At 38.5% G+C, this 24,446-nt stretch overlaps 1 long non-coding RNA gene across 1 annotated transcript in view; it reads right to left on the bottom strand.

Annotated features, from left to right (window-relative positions):
• Positions 1–3,151: 3,151 nt before the first annotated feature.
• The window catches only part of LOC127501595 (uncharacterized), a 34,823-nt gene continuing 13,528 nt past the window's right edge, over positions 3,152–24,446 (bottom strand). The window contains exons 2-3 of the long non-coding RNA XR_007926651.1: positions 5,222–5,290; positions 3,152–3,758 (exon numbers count right to left, since the gene is read on the bottom strand). This is a non-coding gene — a long non-coding RNA (uncharacterized LOC127501595). The remainder of the gene's footprint in view (positions 3,759–5,221; positions 5,291–24,446) is intronic.

The raw sequence follows: 24,446 nt of genomic DNA, 5'->3' as shown, positions 1-24,446 counted from the left end.
GGCACTTTTTTTTTTGTTGTTGTTGAAAGAAACTAATACTTTTATTCAGCAAGGACACATTAAGTAATCAAAAGTGACAGATAAAACATTTATATATATATATATATATATTATATATACATACATACATACATACAAGATGTACTTTTACAAGATGTAATATCAGTCTCTGGTGTCCCCAGAATGTGTCTGTGAAGTTTCAGCTCAAAATACCCCACAGATCATTTATTATAGCTTGTCAAATTTGCCCCTATTTGGGTGTGAGCAAAAACACGCCGTTTTTGTGTGTGTCCCTTTAAATGCAAATGAGCTGCTGCTCCCCACCCCCTTTTTAGAAGAGGGCGGAGCTTTAACAGCTCACGCTTCAGTTGCTCAACAACAACAAAGCTGGAGAATCTCACGCAGCCAAAATGAGGATTGTCAGTAACGGTGTTCAGCCTTACATTGTTCAAACCGGAGTCGACACTGATGGAGAGACTCAGGAAGAAGTTACAACTTTTACAATGAAACTGGCGTTTCTGAATGGTTAGTGGATAAATTTATGTAGTTGCTGTGGAGCTGATTCAACTCATCGACTAGCATGTGCCGTCATGTTATCTTTAACTTTGAATGTTGTAACTTTGCAGATGTTGTTTATGTTCAAACATAAATCTTAAACATTATACATGTTATAATAAATAAGCAAGTTATGAATCAATCTTTAAAATCAGTAAACGAGTAACCCAGAAAATAACTTTTTACATCTAAACTCAAGTTCATCGACCTTTTTTACTAAAAGTAAAACCTGAGCTAAACCTTTGCAGTAAGATGCAGTTTGTAGCAATATATGCTCATATATCATCTAATCTATGACCTGTGATGACTGCCTGACATCTAGTAAACGAAAAATTTAAATACGCCATACATCTTTCGTCAAACTGATATTTATTTCCCAAGCAGTTACGCAAGCAGGTCCACGAGCCCCTGGAGATCAGCTGCTCTTTCTGCGGCTGTAAACCGACTCCTTCCTTTGCTTTGCTTTCAGACCTGCTCGACTAAAAGAGCGCCCCGTTTTCTGCCGTGCTCTGGAAAATGCTGTGGTCAGACCTCCATTTGACATCAGCTCTCTATTTTCAGCAAGGGGCCATTTGGTTCTCCACAAATAAAAGCAAACATCATTCATATATAGATTAGGAAATGCCTCAAAATAGAGGAATTATCCACCCGCCCCCAATTAAAGAGCCTTCCACCTTCCCGCAGAGGTATGCCATTCATCTTGGGGCTCACCAGGGTTTCCCACCGACAGAAAACAAGCCCACCTGCATCCCGCAGCCAGCTGTGAAAGCAATCTCCAACACTGCAGTTTAAATGCTGCATGGGCGACTTCAGTTTGTAGCTATTCTGGCTGTTGCAGGTAACATGTTAGGCCTTGCATAACCGATTCATGTTCACTTCAGTGCCAATATCAATGACTTTAGATATACAAAAACGGGTCACTCTAAATAAATGCATGGTTGCAAGTTAAAAATTCTAATTTATTGTTTTAATTAAACCTTTTGTAGAGTTCTGTTGACATAATAATGTTGATCATTTCATCAGCTTAATATCGTCTGTAATTTAAACTCAAATTTCTGTGTAAATTGGCTTTTTGAAAAAAGTAAGTTGTTTTAACATAATGAAATTGTCTTGATAACTTTAGAAATTAGGCAGTGGATTTCTAGTTCCCAGCATGCTTTGCATTAGGACTGGATAAGGAGAATAAATGTTGAAATTAAGTGTTAATTTATTTGTTTTTAGTGAAGGGAAAGACCTGTTAGTGTTCAATGCTGTTATGTTTGACAATTAAAAGTTTTTGTTTGAAGTTTTTGTGCTGAAGAATACATGAAGGTAAACACTAATGACTCTATAAGCAATGACTGCGCTAATGCCAGTGACAAGTAATATACTACTTGTTCATTAAATATACATGTTAAATAAGTCATGTTGGCATGTGCTATGATAGCTGTTGATTTGAACTGAAAAAGATTAATTGGTACTATTATTGGTAATAACTCTGGTAGTTTGGAGCAGCTTAATTTTTTTGGAGTAATCAACTTAAAAATTTGTGTTTATGCTACAAATTATTAAGTTCCTCTAACTCAATGTAGCTTGTTGTTGAACGTAACTTCACTCAAAGTTGTCATAACTCAAAAAAATTGATGCAAACTGTTGTCACATTATTATGCAGTATGTGGTTTTGCATTGTCCTGCTGAAATACACAATGCCTTCCCTGAAATAGACGTCATCTGGAGGGGAGCATATGTTGCTCTAAAACCTTTATATACCTTTCAGCATTCATAGTGCCTTCCAAAACATGCAAGCTGCCCGTACCGTATGCACTTATGCACCCCCATACCATCAGAGATGCTGGCTTTTAAACTGAATGCTGATAACATGCTGGAAGGTCTCCCTCCTCTTTAACTCGGAGGACACAGCGTCCGTGATTTCCCACAAGAATGTCAAATTTGGACTCGTCTGACCATAGAACACTTTTCCACTTTGAAACAGTCCATTTTAAATGAGCCTTGGCCCACAGGACACGACGGCGCTTCTGGACGATGTTCACATATGGCTTCCTTTTTGCATGATAGAGCTTTAGTTGGCATCTGCAGATGGAACGGCGGACTATGTTTACCGACAGTGGTTTCTGGAAGTACTCCTGGGCCCATTTAGTAATGTCATTGACACAATCATGCTGATGAGTGATGCAGTGTCGTCTGAGGGCCCAAAGACCATGGGCATCCAATGAAGGTCTTCGGCCTTGTCCCTTACGCACAGAGATTTCTCCAGTTTCTCTGAATCTTTTGATGATGTTATGCACTGTAGATGATAGAGAGACTATGCCTCTCTAAGACACCCCTTTTATAGCTAATCATGTTACAGACCTGATATCAATTAACTTAATTAGTTGCTAGATGTTCTCCCAGCTGAATCTGAAATTTCTTGCTTTTTCATTTGTTTCCCCCGTGCCAACTTTTTGAGACCTGTATCAGGCATCAAATTTGAAATGAGCTCATTTAGTGGATAAAAGTGTACAATTTCTCCCTTTAAACATTTGTTATGTTATCTATGTTCTATTGTGAATAAAATATTGACTCATGTGATTTGAAAGTCTTTTAGTTTTCATTTTATTCAAATTTAAAAAACGCCCCAACATTTCCAGAATTCGGGTTGTAGAAACAGCACTGAAACATCACTTCACTTATAGTATGAAGCAGAAAATTCAGAGAAAATGCTCTCTAAACCTATTTGTTATCAATTTATTTATATATCCACAAACTACAGAGGCCCAGTTGTATGCAAAATATTTAACCTGACAGAGAGCAAAATTAACATTTTACAAATGCATAAACAACAGCAGAAGTGCGTGGAGTGTTTGGTTTCTAAACATCAGTTGAACATTTGGATCCATGCTTTCAGCAGTCAATAATTCACCTCACATTGCGATCAACACAAGCCATGTTTATCGTACTTAGTCTGAGTTGTATTTATTTGTACCTCGTGTAGTTTTGTTCATGGTTTTGGAGGATGAGGACATCGACAATGAGAATTTAGAAGTGCTGGATCAAACAAAAACTGGACTGGAGCACATGCATGGCCTGGATTGACAAACAAACTGCCAATAATTTTTTTTCTTTCCGGATGGTTTTGGACTATTTCAACCCCTCGTGATGTGTGTGGTCGAGGTTCCTGAAGAGAAGTTTCCTGTCATTTAGTTTAATGATGTTGCTCATGCACTCTGGCGGAGAAACAAAAACAATGTCATTCTCCGTGGAGAGACTCCACAGTCTCAGTTTATTTTAGAGGATTAATAGGATATAATATCAAAAAATGACAATTTAGCAGCTGTATTTGATCTAGACTAAGAGCAGGGGTTCATAAATGATGAAACTATGTCACCTGAGGAATAATCATTACACAGAGGGAGCGCTAAAAGGAAAGAAAGCAAATTGATCATAAAGCATCTTCTATAAAACAATCCAAAGAAACTGATAAACCAGAGCAGGCACATGCACAGATAGAGCCCAATTGGTGCTCAAGCACCTGCCCTTTTGGCCTCTGATTAAGTGCCCATTTTGCAAGACATTTTTTTATATTATTTTATATTTTAGTTTTTGTTTCAATTTGCCCTGTGGCACCAGTTCTCAATAAATTTTCAGTGTGCCCAACAAATTATTCTTAATAATTCTGCGAGACTGCACAAGACCCTCCTTGTCAAGAAGCTAACACAGCTAACATACAACAAGATATCACAATAACTTTTGATCAGGCATTACTGCCTGACTCGATTTCTCATGACACCGGACCTTCCTTCATTGGTAACAGCCAGGTAAGGATCGTGTTTGCTCTAAAGTTCGGCACTGTTTGTCACCGCTGTGAAATTAAACCACTATTAAAACATCCCATTACAGCCAGCCTAATTTAGGCAACAGCCCTCCATTAAGCTTAACAACAAGAAAGTGTTGACGTAAAATAGTGTTGTGAAAGGTCGGAAATGCCACCAAAATGAACAAAAATGCCCCCAAAATTCAAGATATGAATGAGTTCATGTATTTTGTTTATAACATAATATAGTTAAGCAATATCATATGAGCAAGAGTGCCGTGTTCTTGAACATTAGCACAACTGCAAAATGTGATATTAATTTTATACAACAGTTCAATAAACAATAAGTTGATTATATGAATTTACAATTTTTAGACACAACATTGTCTATTTTAAATGTTTTTCCTCTATTTTGCCAACGAAAATAGTTCCAAACAAAGCAGAAAAGTTGCATCTTCTTGAATGATTCACCGTTTTTGAACTAATCGGGTGAGTCAATGATTCGGTGACCCATTCATAAAGTCAATGGACACTTGCTTCTTTCATGAATGAATCAGCCAGTTTGAATGAATCGGTTGAATAAATGATTCTATGATTCACTTACGTATTATGACTTAACGCCACCTACTGGTAGTTTTAGTTTCATATACTGTATAATAGTATAATTTCATATTTCTATACTCAAAATTTATATTTAGAACATTAATCTCATAACATTATTTAGGCAACTGTTATTGCAGTGTAAATGGATTTTGATCAAGTAAGATGGATTTTGTTGATACTGATTTCATTTAATTGGTATAACAGCCCTATAGTGTATAGCGTTAAATAGTGTAATTAATTAAAAGATGGTCAACAATATGTAACTTTACTTACCCTTATTTTTTTCACTTGAGCACCTGCCCCCCCCCAAAATGTCTTTGCACAGCCTTAACCAGAGTATATCTGTGGAGAAAAGGGAGGCACATGAAGCATAAACATGCAGGTTTATGGAGACCGTACCCCCCTCCACCAGGCAAATCATCATGACAAACTGCCCGTGTTCAGTTTATGTGCACCTCGCAATTATCCTGGTTAATCTTGAAGTGCCGTGGAGCTGATCATTAAACAAACAAAACATTTATCCCTGTTATTGCATTGACACTGAGGTCCCACGCCAAGTTTATTATCCCCTTCTTTTACTCAAGACGCCAGAAAGGGAAGAAAAAACAAAAAGAAACGCACATTCTTGCAGCATGACCTATGCTGCAGAGAAACCCTAGTGTGAAAGATAATAAATTTGTGTTGTGCATAAAATATGTGACATCAATACGTTCGGAAAGCTCAAAGACTCACCTTGCGGAGCGCGAGATTCTGCGTTAAGAATTATACTGCTATAAAATAGTGTAAAATGCATAAAACAGTTTGTTTTTATGCTTTGAAATAGGGCTGAATCACTCAAATGACGTCATCCAAAAGCCCATGTCGAGAATTATGTGCCCCTAAAGATTCATAATGCAAGAAACAAATCCTGCATCACAGGCCACAGGGAAATATATTTAAGACTGATGAACCCAACCGCTGATTCACTAAATGTTTGAAAATATTTCAAGCTCTTTTAGAAAAAAAAAGTCTAGAACTGTGGTTCATAACGGTTTGTTCTGTCAGTCAGTAGGGAAAAATAATTCAACCTAAAAACTATAATTGTGCATAGTTAGGACAGAGAAATCAGTAGGCTTAAAGTTGACATGAAATGTGCTTTCTTTAAAGCTGCAGTCCGTAACTTTTTTTGGTTAAAAATTATCCAAAATAAATTTTTGAGCAAGTGCATAACCAGCCAGTGTTCAAAACTATCTCCTTACCATAGCCCGATTCACAACAGTAAGCTTGTAATAATGTTTTATAATAAAATCGGTACTGGTGGGTTTCCGCAGGAAATTCGAGCATGCAGCCGTTCGTCTTTGCATCATTACGTCATGTCTGTTTACATAAAGAAGGAGTCCCAGCTAATAGGCTATATGTGAGGACAGCAGATCATTTATAGCCTTTTCTCACAGCTGCTGAAATAATTAAACTTGTCATTTTGATGGCGGATTGTAATCCAGAAAGGTCCAAATGACAATCATTAGTGACAACTGGAGATTCACCCATAGTCAAAAGCAAAAGACTTCGGACTGTGGAGTGGTTAAGGAAATTTAAATCTACAAGTAACGCTAACACATACTAAATACACATAGTCACGCAGTGCTGATGTTGTTAATGTTAACAATTTGAGAACAAAGTATAACATTAATAATAATTTGCACAGTTTGAAGTGATCCGAGCTAAGCGATCGTTAGATTTTATCACCATAGCGTGATTTATTGTAATGCTTTTTTTCTCAGTTGGTCAGAACAAAAGTGGCAGACATGTTACTTACTTGTTCAGATGACATTTTCTAGTGCAAATTTTTATTTTGGTCATACTTCCGAAGTACAGTATACACACTGATGTGGTGACTAACAACAAACATTAGATTAATCCACGCTGAGGAGCCGTGCCGAGGCTCAACCCACATAAAGATGATAATTTCGCAAATAACTGCAATTGCAGGATTCAAACAGAGATGGCGACAAAGAGGCAAAACTTACGGACTGCAGCTTTAAGTTTGTCTTTGTAATATTTAATCAGAATGTCATTACTGGACCTTTCTGTGAAAATGACTTCTCTCTGGTGATGTGTGCAGGACTTCTCCAATCATTTAGTCCACTTAAACCCTGCCCCTCTACTTTTGAGCCACACCCACATGTCAACATCCAATCAACAAAGATGGATAGAATGAAGCCCCGCCCTAATTTCTTTCAAATCCATTACACTCAGATCACAATATGGGCAAAAATATCTGTCGGATATTTTGGATTTTTTGTAAAACCTACTTTTGCAAACTAGACCTAGGTTTTTTGTCCGATCGGAACCAAACTAGTGCAGAAAGATTCTCTGGAGTCTGATTGTCAATGGTTGTCGAAAAGAAGTCAAAATTTCGATTCATGTCTGCAACGTGACGCCAAAACGTTAGAAGTGGGAGTGGCCACTTTTACTAAAGCGCCTATACCTCTTAAACGAATGAGATGATTTCACCAAACTCGGTACACATGAGCTCAGTCTGTGGTCACATGAAAAAGAGTGCGGCGGCTGGCCACTTGGTGGCGCTATAAAATAAAAAAAACACGAAAACGGCAATAGCTACACAACAGTCAGTCCGATTGACTTAAAAACTGGCTTGCGGTATCTTTGTCCAAGGTGCCGTGACTGTCTATGAGGACATTTGCGTATCTTGAAAAACACGGCGGCCGTCGGCCAATGAAATTTGAGCACTTATCAGACAAGGTTAACGGATGCCGATCGGAACGAAACTCACTGGGCCCGTTTGACTCATGGTCCTAGAGGCCTGTGAGAAATTCGAAAGAAGTTGGCCACCGGGGGCGCCATCATGTTTTTCAGGTGCCTAAATGATTGTATATTATGCTACGATTTGGACATACTCACGATAGTAATAGTAATAATTTAGATCTCCTCATTCTTAACAACTTTGCCTCAAGAACCACTGCTGTCAATCAAAGCGTTTGTTAAATATTTGAGAATATTTAAAAAACCTACTTTTGGAAACTAGTCCTAGGTTTTTTGCTCAACCTCAATAAAATGACTGCAGTACAATGCTTTGGACTCTCAAGGATAATAATTATCAAAAAAAAAAAAAAAAAAAAAAAAAGTTGAACTTTAGCATTTGGATAGCTATAGCAGGGCTATTTAGAAAATGGGCTTGGCCAAGTGCACACAAAAGCCTATAAAACCTAAACAAAAATTTAGAACTTCACGAAATTAGGTGAGCACATGCAACATATGAATCTAAACAAGCATGCAAACTTTTTTGAAGATCAGATCATAGGTGGCGCTATAACCATCAAAAAGATTTCAAAAACACAATTTTTCTATGGTAAATGACCTGCAATTGCAAAAAAAAGTGGTCTTTGATTTCTGATTTAGGTGTTTACAGGATTGCTATATAATATCTCACAATTGCGCTTAAAGGCCTTAAAGTGCTTGAACCCCAATAACTGTTGCTCGCAGCTATATTTTTAAATTATTTTTGGGATGAGCTGTTAATTTAAGGTACTTCTGTTGGTTCCTCACTTCATGTCAAATCTAAGCAGAACCAGTTGCACCTTTTAGAGAAAAATTAAAAGGGGGTAATTTTATGTCGTCCACCTGTTGGCAGAAATAGTGCACAAAGTATTAGGAAAGACTTCTGAAAGATGACGGAGCCGTGTACATGTGGGACAGTGTGCGGAATCTGGTTTATTATTGTTCCTCCAGTGTTCCTGTATGCGCAGGCGTTCGGGTATGAAGCGGTAATGTATCGTGGCTGTTATTCTTTCCGTACATTATTACCGCATGGGCGGTGTGGGACAGCACTGGCAGTGGGATAAAGGGAAAGACTCGATGCGTGAGAGTATAAAACAGACCACCCTGGACTCAAACTCAGGCCCACTGAAGCTTTTCATGGCAGTGTATGTTTCTCAGCTTTGTCTGTTTTCCTGGTGCCGTCCGATTGTTCATGCAGTCCAAATCGGCTGGGAGCGACCCGACTACTATAATACGTGGCTTTGTTCGGTTAGGCAACAGTTATGGCTTCAACACTGATGGAGAAAATTGAGTTTTACAGGATAAATGACGCAATAAGCCGTGCGCTCGGTGCAGACCACCGCAAACTTTTGCTCCCTGTTTCTTTTTCTTTTTTTTGCAATGACTGACAGAACTGAAAATACTCGTAATGAAGTCTAACAGGTTCATTCTTTAAAAAGTCAGCATGAGTTTTTAGCACTGTGAATTTTAAAGGCTACAATAACATGGCTGCAGCCGCTAAAGGCCAGTAATCAAAACATTCCGCTGTTTATAAATGAATAAGGAAAAAACTTATGATCGCTGCTCTTGGATACAGCTGTCAAAAGTCTCGTATTAAAGGTGGGAATCAGTGAATGTGAACGCAGGATAGTTTTTCTTTTGGGTTTGAGTGGGAGCAGGTGCAAATGACACCAGCATTTTAAAGGGTTAGTTCACCCAAAAATGAAAATTCTGTCATCATTTACTCACCCTCATGTCGTTCCAAACCTGTAAGACTTTCATCCATCATTAACACAAATTAAGATGTTTTTAATGAAATCTGCGTGAGAGATTTCTGTCCCTCCATTGACAGTCTACGCAACTACCACTTTGTGAACTTGAAAAAGTTAATAAAGAGATTTTAAAACTAGTTGAGCGGTTTAGTCCAAATTTTCTGAAGAGAGACAATCGCTTTATATGTTGAAAAGATTAAAGTTAGGCTTTTATTCACATATAAACATTGATCAGCAAACATAAACAGAAGCTCAACCTTACTTGCTTGATGCACAAAACATGCTGCGTAACACACAAGAATGAACCTCATTGGTTCTTGCAGAAGCTCAAACGTGCTGCGTAACATGAGAATTAACCTCATTGGTTCTTGAGGAAGCTCAAACGTGCTGCGTAACGTGAGAATGAACCTCATTGGTTCTGGCAGAAGCTCAAACGTGCTGCGTAACGTGAGAATGAACCTCATTGGTTCTTGCAGAAGCTCAAACGTGCTGCGTAACACGAGAATGAACCTCATTGGTTTTTGAGGAAGCTCAAACGTGCTGCGTAACGTGAGAATGAACCTCATTGGTTCTGGCAGAAGCTCAAACGTGCTGCGTAACGTGAGAATGAACCTCATTGGTTCTTGCAGAAGCTCAAACGTGCTGCGTAACATGAGAATGAACCTCATTGGTTCTTGAGGAAGCTCAAACGTGCTGCGTAACGCGAGAATTAACCTCATTGGTTCTTGAGGAAGCTCAAACGTGCTGCGTAACGCGAGAATTAACCTCATTGGTTCTTGAGGAAGCTCAAATGTGCTGCGTAACGCGAGAATTAACCTCATTGGTTCTGGCAGAAGCTCAAATGTGCTGCATAACATGAGAATGAACCTCATTGGTTCTTGCAGAAGCTCAAACATGCTGCGTAACATGAGAATGAACCTCATTGGTTCTTGAGGAAGCTCAAATGTGCTGCGTAACATGAGAATGAACCTCATTGGTTCTTGCAGAAGCTCAAACGTGCTGCGTAACATGAGAATGAACCTCATTGGTTCTTGAGGAAACTCAAACGTGCTGCGTAACGCGAGAATGAACCTCATTGGTTCTTGAGGAAGCTCAAATGTGCTGCGTAACATGAGAATGAACCTCATTGGTTCTTGAGGAAGCTCAAACGTGCTGCGTAACGCGAGAATTAACCTCATTGGTTCTTGAGGAAGCTCAAATGTGCTGCGTAACGCGAGAATTAACCTCATTGGTTCTGGCAGAAGCTCAAATGTGCTGCATAACATGAGAATGAACCTCATTGGTTCTTGCAGAAGCTCAAACATGCTGCGTAACATGAGAATGAACCTCATTGGTTCTTGAGGAAGCTCAAATGTGCTGCGTAACATGAGAATGAACCTCATTGGTTCTTGCAGAAGCTCAAACGTGCTGCGTAACATGAGAATGAACCTCATTGGTTCTTGAGGAAACTCAAACGTGCTGCGTAACGCGAGAATGAACCTCATTGGTTCTTGAGGAAGCTCAAATGTGCTGCGTAACATGAGAATGAACCTCATTGGTTCTTGAGGAAACTCAAACGTGCTGCGTAACGCGAGAATGAACCTTATTAGTTCTTGAGGAAGCGCAAACGTGCTGCGTAACGAGAATGAACCTCATTGGTTCTTGCGGAAGCTCAAACGTGCTGCGTAACACGAGGATGAACCTCATTGGTTCTTGAGGAAGCTCAAATGTGCTGCGTAACGCGAGAATGAACCTTATTAGTTCTTGAGGAAGCGCAAACGTGCTGCGTAACGAGAATGAACCTCATTGGTTCTTCTGGAAGCTCAAATGTGCTGCGTAACACGAGAATGAACCTCATTGTGGTCATTTGGATGTACTGTGGCTCTATAGACAACTTAGCAAGTTGTGCGGTGTAGTTCTTTCTTACTAGCCTACGTTTAGCATTGAACTTCTAGAGATTGTATTTAGGCTTCGAAATTCATAAAGTTTGTGTTCATTTGTGAAGATTATCATGATGAACAAAATGTATAAGAATCAAAAACGTTTGTTGGTCACAGAGCTTATTTTCTGCAATAATCCAAAAGCCAATGGAAAATTTTTATTGGGTTTTGGTTGAGGAAACCAGGGAGATGTGAACTTACAAAAATACATCATCACTACAGCACCATATACAAGTTATATTGGCTACTATTTTGTCATTATTTTTAAGCTTGACAGCCTTGCTTTGACATGTTTTGGTATGGCAACACTGGCAAGAGCTGTTTGAAGATCTTCAAGAATTCTCCACAGAATAACATATATGCATACAGGTATGGAGCGACATGAGGATGAGTAAATGATGACAGAAATAAAATGATTGCTTTTAAGTTTTGAATGTCCTGCACCAGGAATTCAGTCAAGCAACAGGGAAACAAGCATGCACACTCATGGCTCATGTATAGAAGATGAACGAGCCTTTAGTGAAGCTGGTTTATGAGTTTGTCAGGCTGATTGCTCTTACGGTCCGCGCTGTTATCTCAACCCCTCTGAGGGATCAGCACTCCCTCTCAAGTTATGGGAGATAAGACCCCTGGAGGAGGGGGAACTCACTCCTGGAGTTCAAAAGACTAAAGTTTTATCTGCAGGGTGATGGAGAGACGTTTTGTGGATGGGAGGCAGACTCCAGTCCAAAGAGATCTTCATCCATTCAGCTCTGCTGAAGGTTTAGGTCACTTCCACCTCCCCCACTCCATCAAAAACACGTCCTCAGTCTCTCAGCCAATGGCACGATTGTGTCTCATCACTGTAGATCTGTCTAGTATGCACGATTAGTGCATCCAAATTGTGTTGAATATGCCAAGTGTGCATGGTAATGTTTCACTTGCTTGTTCAATTTCGTGAATTAAAATTATAGCTATTGCAACACATTTCTTGCTCATTTCTATTGCATGCAATCCACCTAAATTTGAAAACTGGAGGTTTACTTAATGCATGAATCATTTTTGTTGGCATAACTTGGCCAGGGATTTGTAGCTCCCAGTGTGCTTTGCATGGGACTTGATGGAGAGAGTAAATGTTGAAATTAAGTGTTTTTTAAGCTCTTTTTTTTTTTTTTAGAAAAGAGGGAGCATTTATAGTGTTTAGTGTCCAGTATTGTTGGGATTTTGAGAAGTTTCTGTTATGTTGTTTCACTATGGTGGTGAAAAGTGGAGCTTTTGAGGATGAGTAGGCTATACGCTAAAACATGCTGGGTTAAAAACAACCCAAATTGGGTTGAAAATGGACAAACCCAGCGATTGGGTTGTTTTGACCCAGCGATTGGATTAAATGTTTGCCCAACCTGCTGGGCAGTTTTATTTAACTCAACTATTGTTTAAAAATTACTATATGTCTGGCTTTAAATGAACCCAAAATAGGTTGGAAGTTAAAAATCATACACATAATTACTAGAGGCAACAATAATAATCAAAAGGTGAACATTTAATAATAAGCAATTTAATAAATGTTTATTGTTTAATTATTATTTATTAAACTTATTATTAAAAATGTTCATTTATTAAATATTAATAAATGTTAATTAAAACCTATTTTGGGTTCATTTTAGGTGAGCAATAGAGTCATTTTTAAACAATATTTGAGTTAAATAAAACTACCCAGCAGGTTGGGTCAAACATTTAACCCAACCGCTGGGTCAAAACAACCTAAACTCTGGATTTGTCCATATTTAACCCAACTTGGGTTATTTTTAACCCAGAACCCAGAATATTTAAAAAAAAAAAAAAAAAAAAAATTAGCACTAACTACTAATTAGCAACAGCACATGTTCGCATACTAAAAAGTAAATGCTAATTGTGTAAAGCAACATTAAGCTAATTTTTACTAGCTGGTACAATAAAAAAGGTCACACCTTAGTTTAGGGTACTATTCTCACTATTAACTAACTATTAACTATGACTTTACCTCAATAAACTCCTAATTACTGCTTATTAATAGTTAGTAAGGTAGTTGTTAAGTTTAGGTATTGGTAGGATTAAGGGATGTAGAATATGGTCATGCATTAATATGTGCTTTATAAGTACTAATATACAGCCAATATCCTAGTAATATGCATGCTAATAAACAACCAGTTAAGTGAGAACTGGACCCTAAACTAAAGTGATGATTCTACTTAATTGGCTCACTTAAACTAGTATTTAATAGTAGTTTAATACATTTCCAGCACATTTTCTCACGCTTGTGGTCTTTCCTTTAAAAATGAAACGCGTCCTGTACCATACAGTCTCCCATTTCTTATGTTCAAAAAAACTCAAGAGGGAGGAATTTGGTTTACAAAAATATTGTTGAAACTCCCTATAATTTAATAAAAGGCCTGAAAAAATGGAATGAATCTAATTATGCACATATCTCTTGGAATCAACGCTGCTCTGCCCTCTGTAATACATCCATGTTTGTTTTTCTTCATTGAAGAGCCACATCAAAAAATGAGTTTTTTCTGGTATGCCGAGGCTAAAGAGGTTATACTTAACTTACTTACTAACACAAATAGCCCACAGCAAGGTAGCGTTTCATTGGCTCGCTCTCGGTCCGTCTCGCTCTCATTCTTCGAGATGGTTTTTAGATTGCGTCCCTCTTTATTGGAAGCAGATACAGCTTATGTAATCTTTACGTATCTCTGTTAGTTGTCAATTTGTCACTGTGATCAAGACGACAGCCATTGAACATTTTTAGGTGTGTGTGTGCAAAAGCGAGTATCACTATTACTAGTGCATACATGTGTGTGTGTGCGTGTGTGTATGAACCATTTTCAGGGCTCTTTCAGCATCCATATCGAGCTATAAGTGAACTTTCTAATTAAACCAAAAATACAGTGGTTTCTTCAGTGCTAGGGTGTTGCTATGTGATTCCTAAGGTGTTTTGGGTGTTTTTGAGCTTGTTGCTATGTGGTTGCTAGGGTATTCTGAGTAGTTGCTAGGGTATTCTAAGTGGTTTCTAGGTGGTTTCTTACTGGCCAATGAAAAAAAAAAGATAAAAAAAAAGATGACTGCCACAATGCTAGGGTGTTGCTATGTGATTCCTAAGGTGTTGTCAGTGTTTTCAAGCTTGTTACTGTGTTGTTGCTAGGGTATTCTGAGGAGTTGCTAGGGTATTCTAAGTGGTTGCTAGGTGGTTTCTTATTAGCCAATGCAAAAAAAGGAGACTGCCACAGTGCTAAGGTGTTGCTATGTGATTCCTAAAAAGTTTTGGGTGTTTTTTTTAAGCTTGTTGCTATGTGGTTGCTAGGGTAATCTGAGGAGTTGCTAGGGTATTCTAAGTGGCTGCTAGGTGCTTTCTTATTAGCCAATGCAAAAAAAGGAGACTGCCACAATGCTAGGGTGTTGCTATGTGATTCCTAAGGTGTTGTTAGTATTTTTAAGCTTGTTGCTATGTGGTTAGTTGCTAGGGTATTCTAAGTGGTTGCTAGGTGGTTTCTTATTAGCCAATGCAAAAAAAGGAGACTGCCACAATGCTAAGGTGTTGCTATGTGATTCCTAAAAAGTTTTGGGTGTTTTTTTTAAGCTTGTTGCTATGTGGTTGCTAGGGTAATCTGAGGAGTTGCTAGGGTATTCTACATGGTTGATAGGTGGTTTCTTATTAGCCAATGCAAAAAAGGAGACTGCCACAATGCTAGGGTGTTGCTATGTGATTCCTAAGGTGCTGTCAGTGTTTTTAAGCTAGTTGCTATGTGGTTAGTTGCTAGGGTATTCTAAGTGGTTGCTAGGTGCTTTCTTATTGGCCCAAGTCAAAAGAGGTTTCTAGAGGTTTCACACACCGTGTTAAATGTGATTGTGTCTACGTAGCAGCAGTGTGAGATGTTGCAGTAGATCACAATTCAAATCAGAGTTGCAATATTTATCAAAATAATGACAATATGATTTATTTTTTGGCCAAATCATGCCGTCCTAATGCTCTCCGCTATAGGCCGCATCTCCATCTAATTTGTTTCTGCTTAAGAATCAAAGACTCTCTCATTCACCAAGATAATCTATCCTGTCACTGCTACAGCACTGACTAATTCATCTCACTTTTCATTCAGGCTTTTACATCCAAGGAACGGTCACATCCATAAACTTGAAGACTCAAATCAGTGCCGTTATCAGGCTGTGATGTCACTGACGCCTCATTTAAAGGAAATCTGGGAATCCTCCTGCTCCAGTGTCCCACTGAGATGAGGATTCAGTGTCTGTTATTTTTTTTACACACTGTGGTTTTAATCAGAAACTCGATCTGCTCTCCTAATCAGTGCATTGATTTCCCTCCTGCTAACGTGGGTCAAACAGAGCAGATCTGCTTTCAAACGTGACCACAAATCAAGCTCCGCAGAACAAATCCCCTCTGTGTGTGTGAGAGGAGAGCAAACGGAAAGCCCTTCCTCAGACCGTCGCTTTGCTTTTTGATCAGGCGCTCAGGACGGTTGCTATTGCAGTCTAGCATTTGATTATAGCGGAAAGCTCTTTTTTTCAGTGTCAGATGAAGTTTTTTGGGAATCTGCCCCTTGAACTGTAACTGCATGGAAACCTCAATCTGTGGCTTTTCCAAGTTCATCACAAATGCAGATGTTCAAAGCGAGCTTGACCGTGGTAAAGTTAGAGCGACTATATGACTGGACTATATGCAAAGCTCATCACAGCTTGATTGGCACTGAATTACAGAAGGGTTTCAGAGTTGAATTCTAGAAGGCAGCGTGTGATTTTTGAAGCACAATACATATATATACACAGATCATGCATAACATTATGACCACCTTCCTAATTTTGTGCTGTTCCCCTTTTGCTGCCAAAACAGCCCTGACCCATCGAGGTATGGACTCCACTAGACCCCTGAAGGTGTGCTGTGGTATCTGACACCAAGATGCTAGCAGCAGATCCTTTAAGTCCTGTAGGTTGCGAGGTGGAGCCTCCATGGATCCCACAGATGCTCGATTGGACTGAGATCTGGGGAATTTGGAGGCCAAGTCAACACCTCAAACTCGTTGTTGTGCTCCTCAAACCATTCCTGAACCATTTTTACTTTGTGGCAGAGCGCATTATCCTGCTGAAAGAGGCCACAGCCACCAGGGAATACCGTTTCCATGAAAGGGTGTACATGGTCTGCAACAATGCTTAGGTAGGTGGTACGTGTCAAAGTAACATCCACATGGATGGAAGGACCCAAGGTTTCCCAGCAGAACATTGCCCAAAGCATCACACTGCCTCCACCGGCTTGCCTTCTTCCCATAGTGCATCCTGGTGCCATGTGTTCCCCAGGTAAGAGATGCACCCGGCCATCCATGTGTTGTAAAAGAAAACGTGATTCATCAGACCAGGCCACCTTCTTCCATTGCTCCGTGGTCCAGTTCTGATGCTCACGTGTCCACTGTTGGCTCTTTCGGCGATGGACAGGGGTCAGTATGGGCACCCTGACTGTTCTGCAGCTATGCAGTCCCATACGCAACAAACTGATGCACTGTGTATTCTGACACTTTTCTATCAGAACCAGCATTAACTTTTTGATCAATATGAGCTACAGTAGCTCATATTAACTTCTTGATCAATATGAGCTACAGTAGCTCGTCTGTTGGATCGGACCACACGGGCCAGCCTTCGCTCCTCACGTGCATCAATGAACCTTGGCCGCCCATGACCCTGTCACCGGTTTACCACTGTTCCTTCCTTGGATCACTTTTGATAGATACTGACCACTCCTTTTGTAAAATAATAATAATAAAAAAAGGATGGCGCTTTCTGCCGTCCCGATTTCCCTTCCGTGAAGCTTGTGGAGCGTGTCACAAAAATGAATTGAAACGATTAATCGAAACTCTTGCATGCCATCTGAATTCTTGTTTTGTGTTGGTACAATGCATACATAGAGCATCTCTTCTTCTTCTGCTCCTTCTCCTGTAGTGTCAGTTAGCAAAAAGCATTGCATTACCACGTGCGCCCCCTTCTGGATTGGAGTGTGGATCAAGTTGAACTGGAATGACAGGAACAGGAATCAACACAAGTAATTCATTCTGGGAAACTTCCTTACATTCGAATTCAAATTGCAATTCTGCTTCTTATTTGCTTTTTCATTTAAACAATTGAACTGGTTTTTATGCTTTCTCAATTCAGTTCTGAATGGCGAAGGCCTAAATTGGCATCTGCACAGATGTTTAACATCTTGAGCTGTAAAACATGGTTGCACACTTCATAAAGTGATGTTTTTTTAACATCTTGCTGGGGTGAAAATTTGTGTTCTGGTCAAATAGCCATTTATCAAACTGCTTCATTTGACTGATCTTCAATTTTTGAGGAGTTAATATTTCATTTCATGTGCTGCTGGATTGAGCCTCCCTATTCTTAAAACTGTCTATTGGGGCTGCAGATAAATATGACCCTTGTAAATGTCAGCCAGAGCAAATCTTACCGATGCTTTTGGAATATTCATGCCTTTCAGCAAGTGCAATTTACAGTTCTCTCAAATATGGAGCTGGCTTATCTGGATGGTGCAGACAGAGCGGTCTGGAGATGAATGAAGTGGTATGAAGAGAGAGCGACAGATAGACGTGGAGACAGGCGGAGAGATTCAGGTCGGTGGAGACAGACTTCGTGACAGCATAACCCGGCATGATAAACTGGTTAATTAAGCTTTCATTTGAAAAAAACAGCAATTTGAACCTGGGCAACTCCAGCTGTGAAAGGAATTACGAAATAATTCCACAAGACAAATCGCTCCAAATATGAAACCATGTGACTTCTCAGCACGCACAACCTCTATGCATGACTAAGGCCGCTTACATGCTTGAAAAAACACTGATATGTAAGATCTGTTTTGAGGGTGTAGAAATTCTAATCAAGCAGGAATACAGCTTTCATCAAGCTTTATTTTCAAAGTTTTTACATTTTACAGCATATTCTTTAGTTTTTGCTGACTCAATCCATGCAAACTTGGTCTTTTATTGTATCGGGCATGACTTGATGAGCATCAACTGTGTCCTTTCATGTTTGACATATGAAACGGAGAGACAACGATTGATCCAGTTCTGTCTGGATTGTTTCAATCCTTAAACCGTGACGGCCATCTGTGTCAAAACTCAAGCCAATGAAACTTTTAGTCGAAAAGAAACAAAGACGACTGTTTTCCTTTCTTTTTTTCAAAAGGAACTTTGAGATGATGAATAAATATTGTTTTCCAGAAAGGTTCTGAGTCAGATTTGGGCTGGGGGTTTGGTGGCGGCTGGTGTTGTTTAGGGTGAGGAGGATGAGGGTGGTATTACAGTGAGACTGTGTGCTTTCTGTCTTGGTTATTTCTATTGGCATTTTGTTTCTAATCCAGCAGGATTTGGGTTTGTTTCATGTGGATTTGGAGGTCCAGGAACCAGAGGATGGAAAAACTCCTCTAGAGCAACACAGCAAAGAAAAGAGCAACAATAAGGTGGACTTCACCGCAAACATTTCTGGATGTATTTATTTATAGGGGAAAATTCACAAATCCAATTCGGCTCCAAAACTCAAAACAATACAATCGCTGTTATGGGTTTGTACAGGAAATCTTTCTGCCTTGAGGTGCATCACACAGTTGAACATGTGCAGGTTAGTGGAGTTTAAACACAGAGTATAAAGGTTGATTCACAAGAGAATATACAAAAGGTTTGGGATCTGTAAGATTCATCAAGTATGCGTTAAATTGATCAAAAGTGACAGTAAAGACTTTATTTTGAGCTTTCTATTCAAAGAATCCAGAAAAAAAAAAAAAGCAAAGGTCTCCAAAAAATATGAAGCAGCACAACTGTTTTCAACATTGATAATAATGTTTCTTGAGCAGCAAATCAGCGTCTTGCACTGCTCTGCGATGTGCCACGCATTACGTAATCACGTTGGAAAGGTCACGCGTGATGTACCGATCCAGTGTTTATAAAAAGCGAATGTGCAAAGACTAAGTCAAACGGCCTTTACAAAAAAGGTAAAACAACAATGTCGGACGATTTTGAAGAAAATGAGTTTTCACACGTGACCTTTCCAACATGATTACATAATGCATGGCGCATCGCAGAGCAGTGCAAGTCGAGCATTTGTGGTTAAAAAGTATATACATTTTTATTTTTTTTTAGAAAATGACTGATCGTTTCTCTAGATAAGACCTTATTCCTCGCCTGGGATCATGTAGAGCTCTTTGAAGCTGCACTGAAACTGACATTTGGACCTTCAACCTGTTGAACCCCATTGAAGCCCACTATATGGAGAAAAATCCTGAAATGTTTTCCTCAAAAACCTTAATTTCTTTTCGACTGAAGAAAGAATGACAGAAACATCTTGGATGACATGGGGGTGAGTAAATTATCAGGAAATTTGAATTCTGAAGTGAACTAATCCTTTAAGCCTTGTCTGTGATCCAGTTCAATTTACTGTACTGTATCTATACCATTCAACATATTTCCATATCACACCATCACTGTATCAATACATTGAAGTACAGTAGGTGAACTTTGTATTATCAGATGGCTTGTACTAAGGATGTGAGATGCGAGTCCGTTTCTGCTTTTTTTGTTTTGTATGACGCCTGTGTTTAATACCAAGAGTCTCTTTGGCTGGTGTGTGAAATAAATGTGCTTCTGTAGTTAACTAAAGGTTTTGTTTTCTGTGCAGGAAAAGCGTGAAAGCAGAGATGTGTGTGTCTTGATGTACTGTCAGCGGCCGGCCGGACTCAAAGGACTCCCGCTGTGTGTGTTGTGCTTTGACTGACGGAGGATCTGTGGATCTCAGATGCCTCAGAACCATCTGCAGAAATTCACAACATGTCGTCTGCTGCTCGGTTCTGCTCATTTTCTCTCACCCTCTTCGGTCTTTTTGCCAACTCTAAATATCTGTCCTGGATCTGAATGCTGGAAAGCATGTTCAAAACCCACTTTACTTTCGTAATGTGGTATTTTTGAGAGAAACAGGACATCAAGCAAGGATTAATGTCAGCGGGTCTTCATTTTATCCATCAGGAATTAATTGAATGATGAAAAATATCTTTATGACAGGTTGAAAAACAAGAAGGCTTGGTGTTTTCTTACAGTTTACATTTTGATGAAAGAGACTTCTTTGGATTCTAAACTATTATCAACATCTCTATAATCTAGTCATGTTAATTCCCCTATAATAATTTATATAAAGCACAGGACATTCAAACGTAACATAATGGTACAGAATCAAATAGTGTAACTACAGATTACTAAATCTGGATTCAACAACCATCACAAATTCTAAGGCACATTGAATAAAACGTGAAATTTTGAAGTAGAAAGACTGAAATAGAATTGTCTTGTAAAATGTACGTCTACTCTACTGTACTACTTCAGCTTGGCATTGTGGTATTGTGAATATAATTGGTTTTTGTATGATCTTTTGCTTGTGATATTACACATTTGTTAGTTGTTTTGGATAAAAGTGTCTGATAAATGATTAAATGTTAATATAAATGTGAATTCAGTCAGGTTTAACATCCATTTTCACCACAATTTTGACATACTCAAAAATGCATTTGCAGAGCTGTTTCTGCTACACTTCTGATCTTCTACATATGTTTTGCTAAAGTTCAACAGAAGCAAGATGTGTGAAACAGGTTAACATGTTAAATGTTAGATTCAAACAGCCATTGCATTTACATTTATGCATTTAGCAAGCAAACTAAAATAATTCATACAGTACTGTCAGTTAAAGACAGCATGAAACAGAAGTTGAGGTAGTCTTTTCTCCCAGCACAATTTCAAGTTTATTTCTCACAATTCTTATAAACAACAACAACAAAAAAATGAATAGCGAGATATAGCTTTCCTTCTTCAGAATTGTGAATTTACATCCCACAATTCTGACTTTTTTCCTCAGAATTGTGAGTTATAAAATCAGAATTGGGAGACAAAAACTCACAATTGCGAGAAAAATGCTATAGGTTTAAATATGTAAAATATTATAGGTTTAAATATTATTTCATGCTATAACTGTAGGGCAATACATTATGTCCCCTATGAACTGCTTATGTGAATATTATGTATATCTATTTTTTTTTCATCAGATTCGTGCTTTAATAGTATAGGATCATCATTGCAAGTTCCATTAGTCCATCCTGTCCGTTTAACGTCTTGCTACCATAATTCAATTCAATTCACATTTATTTGTATGGTGCTTTTCACAATACATATCGTTTCAATAAACATCTGCATTTAGCTTCAAATGGTGACCAAGGTATTCTTATAAAAATGACTTTTTTGCATCCCGATTCTGACATCCAAAGCACAAGAAGACATTTTTTTCTCTTATTCTGTGGATCTTGATAGTTTTCCTCCACTTGTTACCACTGTTTTTCTGCCACGCGCACAGTGACGTCTGCTCCCAAATGGTTTATGTCCGAGTGAACCGCTTCTCGAATAAGAAAAAATGTAGGGTGGGGCTTGAATTTGTTCATGGGGAATTGATTGATTGGTTGTGGTTTGCTATTGGTGGATCTCATGTGAGTGACAGGTTGCCCCGCCCTCATCATCAGAGAAGAGGAAAGATGCAAGAGGGAGGGGAAGTTATTTTGATTCAAGATTACAAGGGCACAAAATTAAAAAAATAAATAATGATGTGCATGGATAAATTTATAATAAATACTGCAGTATTCTATAAAAACAAGAATTGTACATTTTGATTTCATGGTGACTTTAGAAACATCTGACCATTTTCTTGTTCTGTCTACTTTATTTAGAGTCCTTCAAACATGAAATAACACCTGATGATCACCACGGCTTTAAGGAATCGTCCAAAAATTAGGTAAAAACATCAGCCACTGAGTCGTTTTGGTAATGCATGAAAACATCCTTAGATTGACTAGCTTCTTCATCCTTGACTTCCTGTAACAGTCCTTTTTCTCGGTCCTCCGTCTGTCTGTCATAATCCCTCTGTCCTCATCCGTCTCTCTGCGACAGCCGCGTTTCTGCCCTCACATGCACCCACACCTCTTTCCTGTTTGCTCAGGTGGATGAAGCTGTGGTTTTGGAGTGAACCAGTAGTGACCCTCTACTTCGACTCTCAACACACACACAAATAACTCAACCTTTCAACTGACAGCATCACTTTGGGTTCATGCAAAGTCAACATATCGCATGTCTGGATTAGTTAATGAAATGTGAAAAAAACTGAGTAATTCTGAGGTAACACTAAATCAACATGAAATCAAAACTGACTCTTTCAAAATTGGAGTTTTGTGACTGTTGCTCAATAGAAAAGCGTTTCAGTGCACAGGCCTTCATCGAGTCTAAGAAACTGCAAATGGAGAAAACTTAAATACACACAAACACAAGATTTGAACTTGCATTCAACCATTAAAAGAGTTAAAACAAATCAGATGGTATAATATCCACCAATCACCAAACAAATACTCTCTTTTTATATGAATTTGTAAACAATATTTTATATAAACAATACATAAAATATAGTGCGTTTATATTTTTTAACCTATACATGCATATCCACAAACACATTTCAAACACGCAGTATACACATATACGTGTCGACACATTGTTTACAATATAAAAAACTTATAAATTTAGAATTATATTCTAAAATTCCAACTCTTCATTCATCTCAGTAGGAATAGACTTAAAGTTGTGCACATTTGAAGTCACCATGACAATAGCCAATTTTTTTTTTTTTTTTTATGGAATATTGTTGTATTTATTATGATTTATTTGTGTACATTAAAGTGACATCTCTTCTCTGATAACATGTTTACTGGCACGAGGGCGGGGCAACCTGTCACTCACATGAGATCCACCAATAGCAAACCACAACTATCCAATCAATTCCCCATGAACAAAATCAAGCACCGCCCTACATTTAACTCGTTTCACAGCCATTTCACTTGTATATACAGGTCACAAAAGGGAGGAAAAAGATTATTGCATCTTCTGTTTCATATATCCCACTAAATATATATACCCATGCTAGCTAACTAAATGTGTGTATCAGTGTAATTTATTTTTGTATAAAATATGAGCTGATGTTCATTTAAATGTATATGTAATGCACTCAAGTTTCATTTGATGCACTGAATAAAATTCAGGTGTTCGGAAAAAAAAAAGCATGACATACAGGCTGTTTTTATATAGTTAGAAAGAAATGCCCCTGAAAATCAGATCCAGGGGGGCAAACATTGACTTTTTATAAAAATAAAAAAAAGTTAAATTCTGACACTGGTATGCGTGTCTGGAAGGAGAGCTGCACACCTGCAGGGTCTACTGCCATCATTACCCACACTCCCCCTCTCAGGGAGTGACACGGCAGACCCTTGCAGCACATCCAGGCTTGAACAGGATATGACATCGGACAGAGAGCTGGACTCACCACACATGGAAGCGATCAGAACTCATAGTTATTTGCAGTGATGGTGGTGGTAAAAAACTTTTAGTCACAGCTCTCTCTCTTTCTCTCTCTCTTCAGGAGGTAACACATAAATAAGATGCGTTGTGGTAGAAGGTTGAAGATATTTTATGTTCTGCAGGGTTATAATAGTTAACTATAACAATTACATGTTTGAAATTAAATAAAAGCTAATTGAAACCAGGGTTAATAGTAATCATTTGCTGCAGATAAAATGACCTCATAGATTACTGTAGGACTGAGTCCTAGAACCTGAAACAACTTAGACTTTTGAACTTCCAGTTCCATCGTCCTGAAGTCAATGGGTTTTTTGTTAAATGCCTGAAATAAGGTCTGTGGTGAACACAAGCTCAAGATTTTTTTACGTTTTATTCTATGATATAAAACACAATAGTACCCTCTTCTGATTTTTTTTTTTTTTTTTACAGCTTTTACTTGTCTTGTAAAAGGCGTTCGCTAACAAATGTCTAAATGTGACTACAGAGGTTGTCGGGGACATTAAACATCATTACATCAAACAAGTAAACTCATCTAACTCAGTAGTCACTTTCACAGCCTCGTTGTATTTATACTCACACTCTAGTAGAGTTGTCAAAAGTACCAACTACGGTA

Source organism: Ctenopharyngodon idella, chromosome 19 (assembly GCF_019924925.1).
Source record: "Ctenopharyngodon idella isolate HZGC_01 chromosome 19, HZGC01, whole genome shotgun sequence".
NCBI classification, from domain to species: Eukaryota; Metazoa; Chordata; class Actinopteri; order Cypriniformes; family Xenocyprididae; genus Ctenopharyngodon; species Ctenopharyngodon idella.
The sequence above is the reverse complement of the archived record's forward strand: the minus strand, read 5'-3'. Positions and strand labels throughout refer to the sequence as shown.